The sequence below is a fragment of the Propithecus coquereli genome, unplaced genomic scaffold (genome assembly GCF_000956105.1).
Source record: "Propithecus coquereli isolate 6110/MARCELLA unplaced genomic scaffold, Pcoq_1.0 Scaffold560, whole genome shotgun sequence".
NCBI classification, from domain to species: Eukaryota; Metazoa; Chordata; class Mammalia; order Primates; family Indriidae; genus Propithecus; species Propithecus coquereli.
In genome coordinates, this window is record NW_012151508.1 from 231,872 (window position 1) to 234,059 (window position 2,188).

The following is a 2,188-nucleotide window of genomic DNA, read 5'->3' on the forward strand; positions in this document are numbered from 1 at the left end:
CTGAATATCTACATGCAAAAGAATGAAGTTGGATACCTCATACCATACATAAACATTAGCTCTAAATGAATCACAGACCTAAATATAAGACCTAAAATTTTAAACTCTAGAAGAAAACAGGAGTAAATATTCATGACCTTGAATTGAACAGTGGTTTCTTAGATACAATATCAAAAGCATAAGCAACAAAAGAAAAAATAAAGACTTAAAACTTGTGCTGCAAATGATACCAATAAAAAAAGACAAGCCACAGAATGGGAGAAAATATTTTCAAACCGTTTATCTGGGAAGGGATTTCTATCCAGAATCAATTACGACTCAATAATCAAAAGATAACTAACCCAATTTTTTAAATGCACAAATGATATAAATAGTTATTTCTCTAAATGGCCAATAAGCACGTGGAAAGATGCTCTCCATCACTAACCATTAGGGAAATGTAAAACAAAACCACAATAAGATGTCCCTTCATACCTACCAAGATGATCATAATACGAAATACGTAAATAATTATAATAAGTGTGGGCAAGGACGTGGAGAAATTGAAACCTTCACACGTTGCTGGTGAGAATATGAACTGGTGTAGCCACTTCAGAAAACAGTTTGGCAATTCCTCAAAATGTTAAACATACTGGAATCCACTAGCTAGGAAGGAAAAAAAACACGAAAGAAAAGAAAAAAAAATGTTAAACATAGTTACCACATGAAAGCTTAAGTCCACACAACAACTTGTTCATGAATGTTCATAGCAGCACTATTCATAATAGCCAAAAAGTGAAAAAGCAAATGTCAATCAACTGATGGGCAAATAAAATGTAGTATATCCATATAAGGGAATATTAATCAGCAATAAAAAAGAACCAACTACTGACGTCTGCTAAAATATGGATGAACCTTGAGAACATTAAGCTAAATGAAAGTCACAAACTGACTTACATGTTACCTATTATGAGTTTCCATTGATATGAAATGTCTACAATGAGCAAATCTATAGAGGTAGAAAATGGATTAGTGGTTGCCACAGGTTGAGGGGAGGGAAATGGGAAATGATTATTAATGCCTAAGGTGTTTCTTTTCGGGGTGACATTTTCTAAAATTAGATTGTGCTGTTGGTTCCACAACTCTGAAAAACCACCTGACCTTACATTGTTGAATTTTAGAGTATATGACTTATATCTCAAAAAAATTTTTAAAAAAAGATGTATCTGAAGAAGGACAGTGGTGATGGCTGCACAATATGAATGTACTTAATGCCACTGAACTCACACCCTTAAGAATGGTTAAAGTGATCAATTTTATGTCACATATATTTTACCACGATGCAAAACGTTTTTAAAAAAACTAGTTTCAATAAATCACTTGGGGACATGTTAGTCTTACGTTTTAGCTTGGAGAACTCTTCTGTTAATAAACTGCTTGTGACAAGTTAAGCGACTGTGTTTATGCCTGAAAAGCGTGACTGCCAAGACGCTAATTTTTGGGAATTGTGTAGACGTCAACGGGCTGAGGTGAATAACGACAATAAGGGCTCAGATTTCCAAGTGCGTACCTTGTGCCCATGAGGTACAGGTTACTTTGTGTTCCACCCCCACGTCCAGAGAACACCGCGGTTCTCTGAGATTTCCTGCGCAAGGCGGAGACGAGCCCGAGCACTCCCCGACGTGGCTGCAGCCCTCACGGTTGACCCGCGCGGGCACGCTGTGCCTTCCCGGTTCCAGGAGGAGACCTGAGCCCCCCACCACGAAGGTCCCGCCCCGCAGCAGCGCCGCGCCGGCCGGCGGCACCCACGCTCCGGGCCTGCTCCCGGGCCTGCGGCCCTCGCCGGCACTGCACGGGGCACCGACGAGCCAGGCCTGCAAGGACGGAAACGGGAAGCCCACGAACCTTCGGGAACCAGCTCAGCGACGGGCCACCGGGGCCGCGTCGGCGCCGGAGACCGAGCCGGCGTCCAACGTGCACCCAGGTCCGGCCCGACCGGCGGCCAGGACTGCGCCCAGCCTGTCCCGCCGCCGCCGCGCACGGCGTCGGCGCGTACGACGTCGGCACGCACGGCGTCAGCGCGCACGGCGTCGGCGCCTGTACGGCCGGAGGAATTCCTGAGCGGGAGCCCCTGACCGTGCCTGGAGGTGCGGGCGGGCCGGGGCGTGAGGGGGCCTCGTGGGGCCGGGGTGAGGGGCCGGGAGCTTAG